Source organism: Hemitrygon akajei, unplaced genomic scaffold, assembly GCF_048418815.1.
Source record: "Hemitrygon akajei unplaced genomic scaffold, sHemAka1.3 Scf000047, whole genome shotgun sequence".
Lineage (NCBI taxonomy): Eukaryota > Metazoa > Chordata > Chondrichthyes > Myliobatiformes > Dasyatidae > Hemitrygon > Hemitrygon akajei.
Window position 1 is genome coordinate 1,479,423 of NW_027331933.1, and position 20,361 is coordinate 1,499,783.

Here is a 20,361-nt window from a genome sequence, read left to right on the forward strand (position 1 = left end):
GCGCCGCATACTCGCCAAGATCTGTGTTTGCGACTGACTCCGGTAACAGTGCAAACAGTGAGGGTCTGCGCCAGAAATCATTCATGTTAATGTCCAGTAAAAAATAAATCTCCGCAAGCATAGTGACAGTGAATCACATGAAAGGTGCGTCGTCACGGGGAAGTAACAAGACAGAGACTCCACTCGCAATGTGAGAGTGGAATCAGCGCTGATGAGGTGGACTCACCCACATGATTACAGACTACTGTCGTCACCAGCGATGCGCAGATAATGTCCTGTCATTACACGGAGTAGTTTGACAACATCGCATCTGGTGTTGCCATCCCAGCATCGGCCGTCTCTTGAGGCTTCATGACAGGTGTTGCGTTCAGTTCAATGAAATCAAGCGTGTTATTTCCCCACTGGCATTACGGTTCGTCAGAGCAGAGATATTTTTGCTAACTAGCGGTAGTTAGCACCAGTGACTGTACAAGTTATTTTCACTATTAGTGACCGATTTTTCTATAAAAAGTACGTCATTCTGTGCTTCAGCTACATTGAGGACGGAAACATCCAGACGCGGTGGACTCTCAACAATGTGTGATCCGTGAAGAGTTTTACCCAGTAGGCGCGAAAGAAATTCGCTCTCTGGGCGTTGTTATAACTGTTTGAGTTTATTTACTGGCTATTTACAACTTTTATGAAATTTTGAAATTGACAACATTCCAAACAGAACACCCTTGGATCAACAATGTTTCCAGACAGGGATATTTGTTACACAGTCATTGTAATTGTCGGTATCCCGGGTAAGTACCTTTGCATTACTTATACGGAAGCAGAGACCTCACGCCGCTCTCAGCTACTGATGAGTGAGTGATTGAGTGAGTGAGTGAGTGAGTGAGTGAGTGAGTGAGTGTGTGTGCCTGTCTGTGAACTGCTGATTGTGCATCGGTGAACAGTGGCAGGCATGCAATGATGTTTGTCCAACGGAGCAAATTATAAGAGGTTAGCGCGGTGTGCTGGGGAATTAGCTCAAATGGTAGAGCGCTCGCTTAGCATGCGAGAGGTAGCGAGATCGATGCTCGCATTCTCCATTGACATTTTGTATTCAGAGGATTCGTCGCACCAAATCCCTGAACTTGGAATGCACAAAAGATGCGGTTGGCGCAGAGCGAGCGGAAAGGGTCTCAGTGAATGGGCCGGGAGAAAATGTCGTAGGTTTGCTGCGTTGAAAGCCGATAGGAGGGAAAGCTGACTGGCAGCTGGTGTTTCAGTAATGCATGAGATACAGGCGACGATTCAGGCACAAATCAGGTGAGTGGTTAGAAGGACATTGCCCTGGTTACTGGGTGAAAAGAGAAAGCTGAGTAACCTTTGATTTGAACGGGCAAGGACGATCAAAGAGCTGTGTTGGAATCGTAGTGTCCCTAGAATTGTCAGAAGCGCGGTGATAGGCGTCATCCCGTGGCCTGTGGCCCCCAGTGCTGGAAGGACGAGATAGTTGCCATAGGCCGGCTTTTGCCATAGGTCGACAGATGCCAGGCTGAAATCTGCATAATGATTGTCGGTAGGAGCCAACGTGAAGAAACTTGGTGTCGCTTTTCCTTCGATAACTCAGTTAGTAGAGCGGAGGACTGTAGAGGAAATGGAGTCATCCTTAGGTCGCTGGTTCGATTCCGGCTCGAAGGATCAGGACTTCTTTTACTGCGCCCATCATCAATTCCATACCACAGCCTCGCCATGATTGAAATTCCCCCGCGGACGTGGCATTTATGGACAAGCAGCTGGAATTTCTTTTATACCATGTTAACATCATTTTGAAATTATGCTAAAATCTTTCGAAATCTTTGGTAATATAATGATGAATTTAACTGTATTAATGAATATAATCCATAAATGGCTAAACATTAAACTAACCACATTTACATTGAAACATTTTAGCTTCAGCGTACGTGCATTGTCATTGTTTCAGGTTACAACACTGTCACAAATGGTCACAATGAAGACAGAATGGAAGTTGGTCGCTCACTGTTCAGAAACCACCATCGCCGTCCCGTCAGAACATTTCACTGTTGCATCCTCCCTGTCAATTGTGACTGTCTGACAGTGTTTACGTGTGTTGTGTGTTATGTTTTGTCATCGTTTCATTTGCATATTACAGATTCTAAAAAACATTACAAGTACCGAGCACTTTTAAGACCGGGTAACAATGTTCTGCTCAGAGCAATGGTTTGTCCCCGAAGCAGTAAAATAAAACAGAGGGAAGTTTGCGGTGCAAGATCTTGTTTCCAAAATCTGACCTTGTAATCGAATAGTAACTCAGACTTTCGGAAAGAAGCGTAGATTCGCACTTCAATTACACTCCCCCTCTCCTTGGAGATACCGCGCTTGGAGTTCTGTGAACAGTCTTGGTCGCCCTGTTATAGGAAAGGCAGAAGTCCGCTGAAAAGAGTGCAGACAGTATTCACAAAGACGCTGCCGGGACTCTCGGGGTTGAGTTACAGGGAGAGGTTTGCCCGAGGGGCATTTTATTGAGGGCAGAAATGTAGCTGGATTCCGAGCGACGTTTCCTCACATAGAAGTTGCTCTGTGTATTGAACAGCCTGAGAAAGGAAATCGGAGCAACAGAGTCGTTAACAATATTTAAAGTACACATGGACAGTTTGACGAGTCTAATCCAATCACGGACAACGGTATCAGGTGGCCACGTCGGTCGGCATGGAGATATTGGGCCGAAGGACGCGTTTCTGTGATCTATCATTCTTGGACTCTGCTCATCGCTGCTGCATCGGTGAACGTGAAGAGATTAATGTGAGCATGCGCTACTGTAAAACGCTGTATGCTGCGGTCACATGTTCAAACAAACAAAGTATCTTTTTACTTCCACTGATATTGTCCAGCAGAGATTTAATTTCAAGAGAACAATTGACGGCTGTGTTTCTACAAAAAATACATTTGAATTTTTTGATTCTTATTTTTGGCCATTTTTGCTTCACTGCAGTTAACCTTGTGGCAATCATCATTCTCAGCCGAGGAAACTGCGGTCTCTCCAAATGTGTCACGCGGCGGATCTAATGGTGGTGATTTTTGAAGTCCTGTTCTACCAGATGAGTCAAGCATACGGATTTCACAGATTCCTGGACACCGCTCCGTTCTGCCTTGTCCACTATGTCCTGTGTCACGTGGCCGTTGACTGTTCCGTGTGGTTTACTGTCGCTTTCACTTTCGATCGCTTTGTTACCATTTGCTCCGCCAAATTTAAAACAATATACTGCATTCCCAGAATTGGGGGTTTGGTGATTGGCGCAATATCGATCGGTTTCTCTTTGAAGAACATCCCATTTTATTTCGTATACCTGGAAAGAGCAGCGTTGTTGGTGAGGGGTGACTGGATCTGTTTCAGTAGGTTCGTACTTCTTGTCTCGGGACCGTTTGAGTGGTTTTATTGGGTGGACCGTCTGCTGAATCCGCTACTTCCTTTTTTCCTCATTTTGACCCTCAATGCTCTGACCGTCAGACAGATACTGGCTGCGAGCAGAGTCCGCAGGGGACTGAAGGGACGGGGAAATTGCGGGAAACAGGGGGATCCGGAGATGGAGAGTCGGAGACAATCCATCATTCAGCTCTTCAGCCTGTCGGCGAGTTTCCTTCTCTGTTGGGCGACAACCACTCTGGTCTTCATTCTCATGCGATGCCTCTACACCGACCTGGAAGTGTCAATCCGGCTTTTTCAGGCACAGTTTTGGGGTTCTGTGATTCAGAATTTCAGCAGCTGCACGAATACATTTATCTACGGAGTGACCCAGACCAGATTCAGAGAGCAGGTGAAAGCTCTTCTGCTCTCCCCCGGTACCTCAGCTTTGAATTTTTTAGAAGTCTGTACCGCTCAGATGAACGCGTCAAATACTGTTCCAATATCGGAAGTAATCCCACACTTGATCCACAAGGAGGATAATAAATTAAACTCCCTGAAAACGGTGTTCTCAGTGATTACATTTCTTCCCAGCAGGACTGCATCACCTTTCATTTAGACTCTCCTTTCCCGTTATTGATAACGGCGTTTGATTACATCCCTCCCGTAGCAATGTATTTTACCTTGCAGATTAAATCACCCGGGTATCTAATATTGAAAACACATATATCCATTCTCGAGGTGTGTATTACCTAAACGTTTGCAGAGTGCTGGCCGTGGCTGCCGAACCGGACACCCAACGTTCATTCTCTCTCTCTCTCTCTCTTGTTCGGTGTTTTCGCTAAATTTATTTCTGCAGGGTGATTGTTTTTTCCTTTCTCTGTCTGGCTGAAGCTCTCTAGTTTCGGCACAAGTCGAAGCCCACAGTATGAATGAGAAATCATTTTGCTTCGGCCCAACTTCGCTCTACTTTGACAACACATCGGGACACATTTCCCATTGGCCTGACAGTATTTCCACACAGTGAATACAGGCTGTCCTTGCTACAGCAGGTTTGCAGCACTGGCCCTTCACAGTAATGATGTCGAACATGGGGAACGACTAGAAGCAAGTTTAAAGACCTTACGCTTTGTTCCTTACACTAGTTCTAAAATGTATACATTCACATTGAGTTCGAGCCATTACTGCCCTGATCATTCAAGCTAATGTCCTGATTCATATATTCCCGGTGTCATTGTTTCCTAGGGATGTTGGACTGTGATGGTATTGAACTGTGACCCCTTTGCAATGTCACGTGTCGCACGCAAATGGGTTGTAAACAATTACTGTGAATTGATGGCTCCGAGTCTGTATTCACGGGGATTCAGAAGAATGAGGCGGGATCTGATTGAAACATTTCGAATGTTGCAATGCCTCGATAGAGTGGAGTTGAAAGGGCATTTTCCATTAGTGGGGGAGATTAGGAGGGGAGGGCACAGAATTGAGAGACGTCAATTTACAACACAGATGAAGAGTTTTTCCTTTAGCCACGCACGGAAAGTCATTGTGAATCGATTGGCACAGTCGACGGTGCCGGTCGAGACACTGGATGGGTTTCAGCCGGAGTTTTATAACTTCTTAGTTAATCAGGGCGTCAAAAGTTAGGGGCGCGAAGGCAGAAAAATAACTATAAATCAACCATAATGGAATTGCGGAGCGGATTCGACTGGCCGAATGGCCTAATTCTTTTCAAGGGTTTTATGGTCTTATTACATTTATGCTGATTCAAAGACACATCGCACCGGTTCCTCAAGCCTTCAACGCCTGTTCTTAGATTTTAAAGTGTAAGTTCAAAGTCAGAATCATCTGGCGACTTTCTGTCCGGTTTTCCTGCTGGACTGAATATATTCGTCATCATTCTCCAATTTCAAAAGAGCGCGATACGTCTGGAAATTCAGACGTCTGTCCTTGTCCCACTAACACGTTGACAGCCGGTATATTAAAATCAGCACGAACAGTACAGATTATCTAATTAAGAGCGTTGAATTAACTATTTTTGACTCTACCTACCCAGAATTAACTCAATATAAAGCTGACGTGCTGATTTTGATCTCTGCCCGGTTTGCACCATTTAAAGACACTTTCCGGAGAAACGTCCCAATCAGCGGAGCGACTTCATAACTTGATCGAGTTCCCGCCATTGAAATTGCTCCTTCGTCTGATTCGGGATTGCTGGAAACATACTGCGCAATCCCAATTGGTGTATCATATACAGCGTTAATCATATAAGTGATTTAGATGCATATCATATTATTACTGAGTTAAGTATTGTATGTAATTAGTTTTTGCTACAACAAGTGTATGGGACATTGGAAAAACGGTTGAATTTCCCCATGGGGATGAATAAAGTATCTATCTATCTATGTCAATGAGAAGTCGTTTCTAATCACTGAAACATCAGAATTGTCTCGAAATTCCTGCACCTGTCGTGCCGCTTTGTTTCCCGGTTACTTTTCCGAGGGAAAGTGGCCGAAAGGGTGGGGTTGCCGTGTGTTCAGTTTAGTGATCCCCATTAGAATGTTTTAAACTTGATATGCAGCAAAATCCTGAATTCACTTCTACTTGCAGGTACCGGCAGAGTCTGATTACTGATTTAAAATTCAGACCTATTCCTTTGAGTATCTCGTTCCTGACGTGAGTAGTCTGTCTCTGACTGACAAAGTCGTGTCCCATGTTTGTATTGCTTAGGAAAATAATTCTGAAATGCCGAAGCTACTGGAAGATGCTGGGTCTCCCGCTGCGCCTTTTCTAATTCTACCTGCATGATCGGTTATGGTGCTTTCTAATGTCCCAGTGGGGTTACATGTCTTTTAGTGAAGACAGCACATTCAATGTTACACAATTAGAGCAAAGAATCGTTCAGTGGTGATGCAGCCGCGCTCTCTGAGTTTATCCGTAGGTGTAGTGTTTGGAATTAGGGATTGTCAGTGCGATTCCAATAAATGTAAAATCATTTCATTACAGTGTTTTCGGAGATTAAAACGGGCGGAAGATAAAACCTGAAGAATGTAGAAGAATAACTAATAGCAATGGAGATCTGACGTCATAACCGGCATTGTGGACAGAGGAAATGCGTTAAATCCAGATTTTCCGGAGTTGTTCGCTCTCCTGCAGTTCCGTTTCCAGCCCCTCGCTCTCCAATGCCATCGTTTAACCCCTTCACACATTTCCCCTATCGCGTGGTGCAGGATCGCTGACACAGTCGGCAACAACCACAAATATCAGTTGTAAAAGAACGGAATAAATTGCTTGTACATACCAGTCGGCAGTGAGAGCGGTCTCGTTGTTGTTGGTCAGGAACAGGCCGAACGGTAGTTTTACAAACGTGAACCAAATGAAATGTACAACCACATGTCACTATGGGACTAACTTCCCAGACAAAGTGAGAGGAGGGACTTTATTCTATTGATTAGTTTAACCGAGTTCAAATTTCCAGCAACGTTCTTAGGCTATGAAAGCATTCCCCATGCTGAATGCTGACTGTATGACGGGAAAGCATTTCCACCATATTTCACGAATACCGCGGTCAATGGCGATTTCTCGATGTTTATATTCCGTGGAGTGTAGGTTTTAGAAGGAAGATCGTGCAGCTGATGCACTTCTTGTCGAATTACAGGTTCCACACACAGAATTCTGGAGGAACTCAGCAGGCCAGTCAGCATCTATGGGAAAGAGTACAGTCGACGTTCCGGGCCGGAAGCTCTTGCTGGTCTGTTGAGGAATATCATATTGAACGGATGTGATAAAACGTGCCGATCGCCTGTGATCACATTGGACGAAAGGGAATGCGTTACCCCAACTATTCCTGTAGGGGGCAGTCACGAGTCATTTATTGTGATGAAGCTGCCTGGTTTTCACCTTTGACATTATCTTCCGTCGGACTAATGTGTGCCCGGCAATTTTGCTTCAGTAAGGTCAATCACAGTGTTAATTTTTATTATTTATGTTGTCTTCTTATCGTGACAATCAAACGATAAACTTGCAACATAATTGCTAAGAGCGTTTGCTATCAGTGATACGGGTGATTTGGCGAGAGGGGTTAGATTATCCTTGGAAGATGAGAGGCTGTGATGGAATCGGCCCGGATGATATGGAAGTTTTGTAGGACAGTCAAATGCTAAGAACGTTGGCTTTCAGTTATATAGAAGATTTGGAGAAGGTACTTAAATTATGCCTAGAAGAGAGAAGATGTGGGGAGTCTGCCGGGATGATTGAGAATTTGGAAGGCAGAGTCAGAGTGGGTGTAAGGACTGTGGACTGTCGGTACCGGAAGAATACAGTGACTGTGTCTCGAAGAATCTGACCGGGAATCAAAACACATTCCGCACAGAGGATGGAGATGCAGGGAAGGGGCTCAATTTGCATTCACTAGGACAATTGAGATATATTAGAACGAAGTTGTTAAAAAAATCCTTCTTAGTAACACGGGAAAACCCTTCAGTGAAGCAGAAGATGCGCAAGCTAATGCAAAGGGGCAGTTACTGACCTCCAAAAGCTGCTGGATAATCGGGTTGCCATGGAGATTTGATATCGTGCAATAACGGGGAGCGCGACTCTGCAGAATCAAGCCCTGAAATGTTGCTGCTTCTCCGGACCGGTGAAGGATTCACACTGGACTTCCTCAAATGCCAGTAGCATTTCCAAATTTTTATAATCCCTAATGGAGAGCGGGAAAACTTTGGGAAAACAAAACCGTGATATAGAGGGTTAATGGGAAATATAGCAGGTGAAATAAAATACTGAAGATCGTGACTCCCGATAATAAAACACGCCTCTTGCGCGACAATCTCACACTGACTACGCGTGTCTCCAAGTAACTACAGATACTGACCTTCGGAATCTCTCAGCCCCCACAGACACCACAAGTCCTCCTCTAACCTCTTCCAATCACCCAGCGCCTTCCGGACGGGCTGTACCCACATCCCTCCACCAGAGACCATTCCCCCTCAGCTCGCCTGCTCATTAAACACACCTCCCAGTAAACACACGTCTCCCCCTATAACATCTCTCCACAAGCCTCCAACAGAGACCATTCCCCCTCATCCCGCCTTACATGTATCGGGATTTAAACTTGTGTGTTGTGCTACTTGGCCCCGAATCGGAAGCCACACATGCCTCTTCCTCCGCCCCTCACCACTGGGGATCATTTTACCAGTATGGGAGGGATGTGGTCCGGAGGAACCAGGGATATTTTGGATCCTGTCCTTAATTTAGAATTCCAAAGGACATTCCGGACAGTACTGGGCCGTCAGATGCCGGCCATGGTGGGACGGAATTTGCCTCACCCTCGGTTCAGAGTATTCTCAGCTCTTTGTTTTTCCCTTTTGCTGCTTTTTTTTGTCATTCTCTGAGTTTTATTAATTATAGTTATAATGTGTTGTTGCGCTTCGGGGATTTTTATATGTTAGAGTTGTGTCTTCCATAGTTTACAATCACGCTGCAATTATCCTTGGATACTTCGAATTAATTCTCCTTCAGACTTTGCATAAATCCAGTTGAGTCCCCTTGGACTTTTGCCTCTTATCAGACTGGTTACCTGTAAACTTGTCCCGAGTCTGGGCTCTGATTCCTTCGTGCCCTGGAGTATATCAAATGGGGCGGTGCTAATCCCCCGGGGCTCGGTCGTCCTGATCCTCGCCGAATGAACTTCTGGCCGAGTTATTCCGAGTTATCCAGCATCCTGTAAGTTCTTCTCTCTCACTCCTCCTCTCTCTTTCGCTCACATTTTCACACTCTCTCTCTTTCTCTCTCTCCACCCCCTCTCTCTCTTTCCTCCTTTCTCTCTATCTTTCTCTCACCCTCTCCTCCTCTCTCTCCCTCTCTCTTTCTCTTTCTCTTTCTCTTTCTCTTTCTCTCTCTCTCTCTCTCCCTCTCTCTCTCTCTCTCTCTCTCTCTCTCTCTCTCTCTCTCTCTCTCTCTCTCTCTCTCTCTCTCTCTCTCTCTCTCTCTCTCTCTCTCTCTCTCCCTCTCGTTAATATAATTCCCAGCTTTCTTTAACTGTTTGACCTTCTGATTTATTCAGCGTGACAACATCCTTCACCATTTCCAAAAGTCCAGCAACTTCGCACTGGGAAGCGGCCGCTCACCTGCTCCGTATGTGCGAAGAGACTCATTCAGTTAACCCACCTTGTGATGCTCCGGTGAGTTCACAATAAATAGAGGCCGCATTTCTGTCCGGAGTGAGCAAAGAGTTTTACTCAATCATCCCAGCTGCTGCAACACCAGCAACTTCACATCAGGGAGGAAGTTCAAATCAGCTCCGTGTTAAATGTTTAACCATCACGGTGACTGAAGGCAGCTGCAGGTTCATGAGGGACTGTTACTGTCAGATTCTGCAGTTCTTGCGGCTGCTCATCGCACCCAGGACTGAACCCTGGTCACTGAGCATTGGAGGAGTCTGTTCTGCTGATGTTAGCCTTAAACTAGACTGGTGTTTAATATTGTGGATCTGTGAAAGATAAATCAATTCTGTATCAAATCCCGTGTCTCAGGTACTTACAGTCTCTACCACACTCACAATGTACACTAGAAAGGCCACTCGGCCCATCTGGACCCTGCCCATGTTTCTGTTCCATAACAGTATTTTAAAATCTCTCCCTGCCGTTTCCCTCTCGCTTTCCCAGTGATGACAGGTTGCAACACGTCACCAGTCCGTGGAAGAAGAGATCTCCTTGAATGTCATAGAATCATAGAAACCTGCAGCACAATACAGGCCCTTCGGCCCACAATGTTGTGCTGACCTTATAAAGTACTCTTGGAACTGCCTAGAATGACGATACTGCATTACCCTCTAATTTTCTAAGTTCCATGTACCTATCTTATACACCTGCATGATTTTCTCCAGACTAAATAAGACGATGAGCTCACTGTGGTTGTGACGTTCCCCAGGGCTCCGGACTAAGGTGGTTAAACTCCTTCCCTGCTCTTTTGAACGTCATTGTAATATTGTCACATTTCAGAGGACGTCCTTCAGACAGCTAGGTTGTTGCAATGCGCCTCTAAAGTCTGACAGCAGACCAGTGAGTGAATCTTCGATGGTGCAGAGTCAGAAAGCAAAGTACTGCCAGCCTGAATCAGGACTCTGGGGCTCCAGAGAGAGATGGGGTGTAGAGTTTCCCAGGAGAAGGAGGAAGCAGGCGAGCAGGATGTGCCTACAGATGAACGATCGGAAACATTTGGAAATTGAGTGGAAAAAAAATGCAAAACGCTGGAGGAAATCGGCAGATCCGGCAGCAAAATTGGAGAGGAATAAATGGACAACGTGCAGGCCGGGCTCCTTCAGAATGCCTGGACTGTGTACTCCTCTGTTTAGTTGCTGCCTGAACTGCAGAGTTCCTCCAGCATTTTGTGTGTGTGCGTCTCTGTATTTCCAGCTGCTGCAGAATTTCTTGTGTTTCATATCGACCTTTGTAAGAGATTGTACTTTGGCATTAGATACACGTTGATATTGAGTATATTGTTTATGGGAGCCTCTTTCTGCGTTGAAACAGCTGCTGAGTTTTCTATATACAAAAAATACTGAGATATGGACATGGAACCTGTGCTTGCAGAAACAGTTAATTGCACTGTGATTACCCATAATGCCGTGCACCGGCGCTGAAACATCGATCATTTGCGCAGGCGTCAAGTTTGATGACGTTGGCGAATATCACCCATGCGCGCAGCTCAGAAAAGGCTTCTCGGGAACACGGCTGCTGGTCTCGGACGCAGGTAAGCGATTATCTCGGAGTGACTGTCTTAAACACCGAGTGAGGGTCAATTGCTGTGAACTGCGGGTGCAGTGGCCCGCAATCCCGACACAGTCATGCTCTCTTCCCGCTCTCTCAGCCCCACGATCCGTACACGGGCCCCGGGGAGGGAATGGGAACCGATGGATCTCTCAGACAGAGCTGAGCTCCAGCTATCTAAATGCAAGGATTAGGAACTCGGAGAAAGGGAACAGAATCTTTTACATCACCAGTTGAGAAAATCACCTTTGTTACACTTCCAATCACGAACAAGAGAAAATCTGCAGATGCTGGAAATCCAAGCAACGCACACAGAATGCCGGAGGAACTCTTGAGTTTTAGAGCATTAGTACTCTTTTCCGTAGATGCTGCCTGGTCTGCTGAGTTTTTCCAGCATTTTGTGTGTGTGGCTTGCTCTACCTCCTTTTGTTCTGGACCTTTCTACCCGTGACGACATGTTTTGACCCATTCTCTCTGTGAAGATAATGACATCAGAAACCTTGGTCCTGGGCAACAAGTAGCTTTCACATAACAAACGTGCCGGAGCCTATTGGTCCTTTCGCTGTGGTACCGTTTCCTGGATGGTAGCAGCAGGAACAGTTTGTGGTTGTGGTGAACTGGGTCCCCAATATCCTTTGGACATTTTTACACACCTGTCTCTGTAAATGGATTGAATAGTGGGAAGTTCACATCTACAGATGTTCTGGGCTGTCCGCACCACTCTCTGCAGGTTCCTGCAATTAAGGGAAGTACAGTTCCCATACCAGGCAGTGATGCAGCCAGTCAGAGTGCTCTCAATTGTGTTCCTGTAGAAAGTTCTTGGTATTTGGGCCCCCAACCCAAACTTCTTCAGTCGTCTGAGGTGAAAGAGGTGCTGCTGTGCTTTTTTCACAACACAGCTGGTACGTACACACGAGGAAATCTGAAGATGCTGGAAATTCAAGCAACACCCACAAAATGATGGTGGAACACAGCAGGCCAGCTAGCATCCATAGGAAGAAGCTCTGTCGACGTTTCTGGCCGAGACCCTTCGTCACGGCACCATGTGATATCCTCGGTGGTGTTTATGCCAAGGAACTTAAAGCTCATCACCTTCTTAACCACAGATTGATTAATGTCAATAGGGGTTAGCCTGTCTCCATTCCTCCTGTAGTCCACAATCAGCTCCTTTGTTTTTGTGACAATGAGGGAGAGTTTGTTTTCTTGACACCAGTCAGATCTTGTTCAGACCTCAGATAGAGTCAGCAATCAAATGGTTGAGCATGGTGCGATGAATGTGCTGAGCTGTGTATATCACAATGCAAGAAGCATCGTAGGAAAGCTAGATGAGCTCAGGACAGGGAATTATGATATTATAGCCATTATTGGGACTTGTTTACACCCAACAGTCTGAGGGATTTAGAGGAACAAATCTGTAGAGAGATTGTAGACCATGTCCATAAACTTAGGTATATTCAGTAAGTGATTTTAACTTTACATACATTGACTGGGACTCCCATACTGTAAAAGGACTAGATAGGATAGAGTTTGTCAAAAGTGCCTTTAATCAGTACGTAAAATTCCCGACGTAGAAGTGTGCAATAAGCTGTTAGGCAATGATCCAAGGCTGGTGACAGAATTTAGTGATCATAGTGCCATGAGATTCAAAGGAAATATGGAAAAAGAGAAGTCTGGACCATGGGTTGAGATTCTACATTGGAGAAAGGTCAATTTTGATGGTATGAGAAAGGATCTAACAAATGTGCTTTGGGACAGGCTGTTTCCTGGCAACGGAGTACTTGTAAGTGGGAGGCCTTCAGAAGTGAAATTTTGAGGGTGTAGAGTTAGTATGTGCCTGCCAAAATAAAAGTTGAGAGATAACTGGTGCAGGGAACCTTGGTTTTCAAGAGATATCGAGGCCCCAGATATTTTGTTCCTCTAAATCCCTCAGAATGTTGGGTGCTACCAAGATCCATTAATGACTACAGTATCAGGATTCCACACACTGAGCTCATCTGAGTTTTTTTTAGTTGTCTGCTGTTGGTTTCTAAAAGTTTTTGCTCTATTATGTGCCCTCTCTCTGGCTTTATGTTGGCTTTGGCTTCTCATTTTAGCCACGGTTCTGTCCTCCTGTCGTTTTAATATTTCCACTTCTGTGGAATCACGCAGCTCCCGAATTGCTCCCAGAAACTCCAGCCATTGCTGCTCTGTTGTCACTTCTATCTTTCCCTTCCAAACAAGTTTGGCCAGCTTCTCTGTCACAGAAACATGGAGAAGTTCAGTACGGAAATGGGCTATTTGGCCCATCTAGTAAATGCTGAAAAAAACATTTAAGCTGTCTAATGCAACTACTTGCACTGGGACCATCACGCTCCATACCCGTATCATCCAGGCTACCATCCCAACTTCCTTTAAGTGGTGAAACCGAGCTCATATTCACCACTAGTGCTGACATGTCATTCCACACTCTCACAGCCATTACAGTGAACAGCTTTTCCAAATGTTCCCATTAAATTTTCACCTTCCCCACTTACCCATGACCTCTGGTTGTCATCCCACCCAACCTCAGTGGAAACAGCTGCTTGCATTTACCCTATCTATACCCTCATAATTTTCTATACTTCTAACAAATCCTCAATCCAATGTATAATTTCCTTGTTTGTGTTTAGAGCCTTTTTTAGGTGTATAAAATGATGAGGGGCATTGAGCGTGTGGATAGTCAGAGGTTTTTTCCCAGGGTTGAAATGGCTAACACGAGGGGGCATAGTTTTAAGGTGCTTGGAAATAACCTTGGCAACTCAAGTAATCTCACTTGAAATGTTGTCCTACACCCATTGATGTATTTTGTAAATCTTTTTACAGGTTAAAAATGAGAAGGAATTTGTCTCCGGGAATCACAAACACGGAACGCCAGTTTTGTTGTCTCTGTCTAGATGTTCAAAAAGTGGAGCAAGGGATTCAATCGACCATCCTTCCTGCTCAGACTGTAGGGAGGGATTCAGTCGTGCATTTGACCAACTGGCACGCCCGTCATTTTACACAGCAGAAAGGCCGTTCATCTGCTCAGACAGTGGGAATAGATTCACTCGGTCATCTCAACTGAAGATAAGTTCACACTGGGCAAGGCCATTCACCTGGTCTGTGTGTAAGAAAGGATTCAGTCAGTCTTCCCACCTGTGGACACAACAGTCAGTTCACACCGGGCAGAGGCTGTCATCTGCTGAATTTCTGGGAAAGAATGCACTCAGTCATCTGACCTAATGGCACACCAGTGAGTTCACACTGGCGAAAAGCCGTTCACTTGCTTAGTCTGTGGGAAGGGATTCACTCAGTCAACCAATCTGCAGAGTCATCAGCGAATTCACACTGGAGAGAGGCCATTCACATGCTCAGTCTGCAGAAAGTTATTCACTCATTCATCTCACCTACAGATTCACCAGCGAGTTCACACCGGGGAGAAGCCAATCACATGCTCAGTCTGTGGGAAGGGATTCACACAGTCATCCACACTACAGAGTCATCAGCGAGTTCACACTGGAGAGAGGCCTTCACCTGCTCAAAGTGTGGGAAGGGATTCACTCGGTCATCCCAATTACTGGCACACCAGTCAGTTCACACGGGGGAAAAGCAATTCACCTGCTCAGAATGTGGGAAACGATTCACTGAGTCATCCACCCTACAGATACACCAATGAGTTCACACTGGAGAGAGGCCATTCACCTGCTCAGAATGTGGGAAGGGATTCTCACTGGCATCCCACCTACAGAGACACCAATCAGTTCACACTGGAGAGAGGCCATTCCTCTGCTCAGACTGTGGGAAGGGATTCACTAAATCATCGCATCTGAAGGTACATCAGCAAGTTCATGCCGGAGACAGGCCGTTCACCTGCTCTGACTGTGGGAAGACATTCACTCAGTCATCCCATCTACAGAGACATCAGCAAGTTCACACTGGAGAGAGGCCATTCACCTGCTCAGAATGTGGGAAAGGATTCACTCAGTCACCCCAATTACTGGCACACCAGTCTGTTCACATTGGGATGTGGCCGTTGTTATGATTCCATAGGTTTTGTTTGCCGTGGACTATCATTTTAAGAGAGAGAGAGATTAAGAAGGTGAATCAGTCTGCCTTGCAGCTTGTTTACATCGCTCGCAGCTTGTTTAGTTTTAACCGAGGACACAGACACTCAGAGATAGACGGAGACGAAGAAGGAAAAATGGAAAGATCAGAACAAGAGAACTGGTGGCCAAGGGTCACTGATCGCAACTTTCCTATTCCCACAAGGGTGGGTTAATTATCGATTCAGCGTACTCAAATGTGTGGTTGTCACCTCGTTTGATCGGTAGGAGTGGATCTGATTTGGGGTATCCTATGAAGACCACTGATGTATTAACCCTTGGCTGGGTGTGGTGTGGTAATTTGCTTGAAGACAATACCCCTTGTGACAAGTCACTTTCCGTGATAATTCATATGTGGATTTGGAATGATGACGGATAAAATTTACAGCAACTGTTGTCTTGTTTCACCAGCATGAAACCTGTGGAATTCGACATAATTGCCTTCTCTAAACATTTACGCTGGATTACAAATATCTCTCTCATCACCTATTCCATGGTTGAACTGAACTTTCATACTTTGCCATCTCAAGACTCCAAGTCTTGTTTCCCCCGAGCTCAATAATTTTGGAGTTATATTTGCACATATATATACACACAACAATGTTAACTTTTGTTTATCTTGCTTGTTACTATATTATAAGTAGATTCAAATAATCATAGTTTTAACTTCAAAAACAGACTCCAGGTGTAGTCTATTGCTGCTGGTTCATTTCTAAAGCATTAAGATTCATAACAAAATTGGGCCTGCGTCCCAGATATTAACAGTTTTGGGGGCATTGTCATTAATCATCGATTTCATTGAGGAAGTCCCTTTGATTTATTTGTGTGTGGAAAATCAGTAGCAATGGATGTTGATAGATGTCAGGAAGTGCCAACCTCTGAGGCATTAGAGGATGCCAAATGGACTGAGTTGTTGAGTCTTGCTAGAAGGTTAAAACTTGCTAAGTTGAAATCGACAATAAGGAGGGCACAGATGCAGAGGATAATAGCTGAACATTATGTATCTGAGGGTGTGTTTAAAGTGGAGGAGTTGGAGGTGTTTCCTGAAAGTAAACCTCATGGGCTTGTGCTCCAGTACAAGTGAGAAAAATTAAAGATGGGGCTGCGGAAGGCAGAGGCAGTTTGAGGCTAGGGAGGCAGAAAAAAAGGGAGGAAGCAGAAAGTCAGAGGCTGTTTGAGCTTGAAAAGATAGAGAGATTGCAGCAAAGGGGTCTGGCCTTAGACTCTAGTGATAAGTTTAAGGCCAGTCAGGAAGTTAAATTGTCCCTCCATTTGACGAAGCAGAGGTAGATATATACTTTCAGCATTTTGAGAAGGTTGCTCAAAGTTTAAAGTGGCCAAAGGAGGGTTGGCCTTTTCGCTTACAAAGTGTAATTAAGGGGAAGGCTCAGCAAGCCTATCCTGCTTTGACAGTTGATGAAGCAGCTGATTATGACCTAGTGAAACAGTCTGTGCTCAAAGCTTACGAGTTGGTCCCAGAATCATACAGACAAAAGTTTGGAAATTTGAGGGAATCTGTGAAACAGACTTATATGGAACTTGCTTATGAGAAGTTTGTTGTGTTTTGACTGCCGGTGCACATATAAAAATATAAATGATGATTGTAACAGCCTGAAAGTGTTGCTTTTAATTGAAGAATTCAAAAGGTGCATTCCCGATGACATAAAGAGATATTTAGATGAAAAGGATGCTGCCACTTTGCAGGGTTCTGCTAGATTAGCAGATGAATTGTTTTTACTCATAAGGTTAAGATTATCCTGAATAAGAGCTTCCAAAAGAGTAGCAGGGATCACCAGGGTAAACCAGACATTAAAGCTGGGACTTGTGACAAGAGTAAGGATGAAGGGAAGCAGTTGAAGGAGAATTATTTTGGTCTCATTTGTTACTATTGTAAGAAAGCTGGTTATATGATGGATATTTGTTCCATCCTGAAGAGGAAAAAGGAAAAGGAGACAGTCCCAAATGCCTGTGTTCAGTATGTTGAAGCACCTGTCAACCCACAGGGTTCGGAACATTCTGTTTCAGGCTCAGTTAAGGTCTGAGAGGTCTGACCGTGTTAAGAAGGGATTCGATCATTTTATGTCAGATGTGTTTGTATTAGTAAAGGAAGCGTCAACCCCGGTACCAGTGAAAACTCTTTAAGTTCCTGGGGCTTCTCAGTCACTTATATCAGACAGCGTTCTAAAGTTTGATGATGAGACTAACACTGGTGAGGTAAATCTTATTAAAGGCATTGGGGGCGACATGGTTTCCGTGCCATTGCACAAGGTAACTTTACTGTCGGGGTTGGTTTCGGGATCTGTTGAGATCGGATTGTGCTCCAGTTTACCAGAGGAAGATGTTATTTTGCTGTTAGTGAATGACCAGGCAGATGGTAAAGTTGTTCCTGCTGTGCAGTTAACAAGTAACCCAACTACTGACGACCAACTGATGGATTTTAACATTTATCCTTCCTGCGCAGGAACTCGAAGTATGGCTAAAATGTCTGCCGATGCTGACGAGTTTATAGCAGAACAGAACCGAGACCCTGAGATTGAAGCTTTAAAAGAAACAGCTCTCTCAGATGATGAGATTAAGAAAGTGCCAGATAGGTATTATCTCAAGGATGGAGTGTTAATGCAGAAGTAGAAGCCACCTACTATACCAGTGAGTAAGGAATGGGCAATTGTTCACGAAGTTGTAGTTCCTAAAGTTTCTAGGACTGAAATTTTAACTTTGGCCCACGGTATGCCTTTTGGTGGCCATTTTGGAGTAAATAAAACTGTAAACAGGATTATGAAATAATTCTACTGGCCTAATCTGAGGAAAGATGTGACCTTTTGCAGAACCTGTCATATTGGTCAAGTTGTGGGTAAACCTAATCAGGTCACCCCAGTGGCCCCACTGCAGTCTATATATAACTGCATTTGTTGAATCATTTTCAAAATTTATAGTGGATTGTGTTGGCCCATTGCCAAAGACTAAAGCTGTCCATCAGTATCTGCTAACTATTATGTGTACTGCATCCAGATTCCCAGAGGCAATACCTCTCAGAAATATTAAAGCTAAAACTGTGGCGAAGGCTCTTACCAAGTTTTTTTTACTTTATCTGGTTTGCCTAAAGAAATCCAGTCTGATCAAGGAAGCAATGTTACATCTGGATTATTCCAGCAGGTAGTTTATGAACTGGGAGCTAAACAAATTACATCGTCTGCGTACTATCCAGAATTGCAATGGGTTCTAGAAAGATTTCATTCTACCCTCAAAACAATGATTAAGACATAATGTGTTCCACACTGTCTCTCTCTCTCACTCCATGACTTATAAAGGCTTGAAAAATACATTATCGGACGCACGCACGCACATGCCAAAAAAAGACATACTGTGTTGAAAATGGAAAAGACTGAGATGAAGGAATATATTTGCTTTTGTTCGCAGTAAGAGAGTTGGTACAGGAATCACTGGACTTTAGTCCATTTGAATTTGTATTTGGTCATAGAGTGAGGGGACCTTTGACGTTTTTAAAGGAACAGTGAATTGATGGGGATGTGCATGATAACTTGTTAGACTAAGTTTTGAGGTTCAACGATGAACTACTACAGGCCTGTAGTCTAGCGAGACAAAACATAAAGATTTCGAAAAAAAAATGAAGTGTTGGTTTGATAAGTGGGCTTGCGAAAGAAAATACCAGGTGGGGATAAGGTGCTTACCTTATCTCCAATGTTGACAAATCCACTTCAGGCAAAACTCAATGGACCGTATGAAATAGTCTCTCAAATTAATAATGTGAATTATGTTATCAAAACACCAGACCGATGTAAACTAACACAGGTGGTACAGATAAATATGATAAAGCCTTATTTTGACAAGCAGGCACCATCTGTGAGTGTTGTTGTCAAAACATATGAATCTGGTAACCCTGAGAATGAAACAATAGCCTTGTCTGAGACTTTTCACAAGCCAAACATGGTCCCAGTTAGGATAATGAACTCGGTTGTTCCAGAAAACATTGATAACAAGTTGGCTCATCTGCAGCCAAAGCAACAACAGCCGAAGGAATTAATTCTGCAGTTTTAAGATTTATTTCCCGATGTTCCCAGGCAAATCACAGTCGCAATACATGATGGAGATATTGGATAAACCGATTAAATAACACCCATATCGCATGAACGTAGAAAAGTGTAAATAGGCTGAGCAAGAAATTGAAAATATGCTGGAAAATGGTATTATTAGTCATTCAGCATCAGATTCAAGCTCACCCTGCATTATTGTGCCTAAACCTGATGGTAGTGTTAGATTTTACACTGATTATAGGAACGCAAATGCAGTAACAAAAACAAATGCCTATTCTATCCCTAGGATGGATGATTGCATCAATAAGGTTGGAAAAGCTGAATTTCTTACAAAGATTGATCTGTTTACAGGGTATTGGTGTGTTCCATTGACGGACAGAGGTAGAAAAAATTCTGCATTTGTGATACCATCTGGGTTGTACGAATACAATGTTTTGATGTTTGGAATGAAAACTGGTCCAGGAACATTCCGGAAAATGAATGATTCTGTAATTCGAGGGTTGGAACACACAGATGCCTATATTGATGACTTAGTCACAGGGAGTGACACTTGGGAGAGTATATATTTGCAGTAGAAAAATTGTTTGACAGGTTTTCCCAGGCCAGCCTTACAGTTAACTTAGCTAACAGTGAATTTGGCCATGCCATTCTGACCTGTCTTGTCTATGTTGTCGGTCAATGCAAGTTGGCTCCTGTTCGGGCAAAAGTCCAGGCAATTTCTTAAATTCCTATTCTGACTGTGAAGAAGGCTCTTAGAAGGTTTCTGGGAATGGATGGATATTATCATAAGTTCTGTAAGAACTTTGCTGCTGTCGCTCTTCCTCTGACTAACCTGAAGAAGGGTGAAATGTTTGTTTGGACCGAGACTTGTCAGGAGGCATTTAAACGATTTTAAGTTATTATGTGAGATTAGGCCAATCAATGTAGTGTTGTCAGCAAATTTAATTAGTAGATTGGAGCTGTGGGTGGCAACACAAGTCATGGGTGCACAGAAAGTAAAGGAGAGGGCCAAAGAGACAACCCTGTGGGTTATGTGACCTGAGGGTCAGTGA

At 44.2% G+C, this 20,361-nt stretch overlaps 1 non-coding gene and 1 pseudogene across 1 annotated transcript; both read left to right on the forward strand.

Moving 5' to 3' along the window:
• The first annotated feature begins 1,000 nt into the window (after positions 1–1,000).
• On the forward strand, positions 1,001–1,073 carry trnaa-agc (transfer RNA alanine (anticodon AGC)). The gene has a single exon. It is a non-coding gene; the product is annotated as a tRNA-Ala (tRNA).
• A 9,937-nt stretch (positions 1,074–11,010) lies between these two features.
• Positions 11,011–15,224, forward strand: LOC140720806 (uncharacterized; annotated as a pseudogene).
• Positions 15,225–20,361: the final 5,137 nt, after the last annotated feature.